Below are 944 nucleotides of genomic sequence, written 5' to 3'. Positions count from 1 at the left end.
TCTTTCCTAGTTCACAATCAACTGCTTTGAGAATCACAGGAAACTGACCATGAAAAGAAGTTAATCCAAGTAGTTAACACATTTGCCTATGTTCTCCAAGTATTTCAAGACTGTGGATTCAGATAATTTCAACAATTAATTGTCGAAACTACTAAATATTTTGATGTAGGTCAGATTCACAAGACTATGGTTAATAACCTTCAAATCCTTTGGGGAAAAACATCCAGCTTTAGAATTTGGATGAATAGATCTGTTTGTTTACTTGGGGAGATTCAAGAGAACTTCAGAGCTGTAAATTTTTCCCCAAAATAGGTGCAGGTCACATGAAAGTAGCTGACTTACTATCTTAACATTAACCAGCAGGGCATAACTGAAACAAGGAAGGACCAATTTTCAAAGTAATTAGAATCAAGAATTTAGGAAGTTTTACAACATTACTGTTTTTGATAAGGTTGAACAGAGGAACAAGTACCCCTAACACTGTGGTATTTCACACAATGCAAGCACTATTTTTCTAATACATGCCTTTTTCATTTTCTACTCTTATCAGGTATCTGCAAATTGAAGGGCATGCACATACTCTACCTTAATACACTGTTTCTATATCAAGTGGAAATATGCACAGCTTTTATCCCATTAATTTTAGCACAGACACACATACAGCATAGTCAAAGAAAAATGAACATCTGATGAGCCATGAAGCTATGTCCCAAATCTTATATTACTGCTCTTCTGCAGCTACCTCAAATCACCTAAATTTTCATGGATAGGAATAATTACGGTATCTTTTAAAAGAGACTGCATTTATAAATGTGGCGTTCTGTGCTAATGTCCTTCAGATAACCCAAATACAGTGGGAAGTGACAGAAGCACATAAACTTACTTCAGCTGGTTTAAAAAAAAAAAATGTGCACAGAACTGCTGAAGATTTCAAAATCAAGCAA

General features: G+C 34.9%; 1 protein-coding gene across 2 annotated transcripts in view; it reads right to left on the bottom strand.

Moving 5' to 3' along the window:
- SLC15A4 (solute carrier family 15 member 4) overlaps positions 1–944 on the bottom strand; it is a 29,776-nt gene that overhangs the window by 24,520 nt on the left and 4,312 nt on the right. The window lies entirely within an intron of this gene.

Source organism: Alligator sinensis, unplaced genomic scaffold (assembly GCF_000455745.1).
Source record: "Alligator sinensis unplaced genomic scaffold, ASM45574v1 scaffold628_1, whole genome shotgun sequence".
NCBI classification, from domain to species: Eukaryota; Metazoa; Chordata; order Crocodylia; family Alligatoridae; genus Alligator; species Alligator sinensis.
The sequence above is the reverse complement of the archived record's forward strand: the minus strand, read 5'-3'. Positions and strand labels throughout refer to the sequence as shown.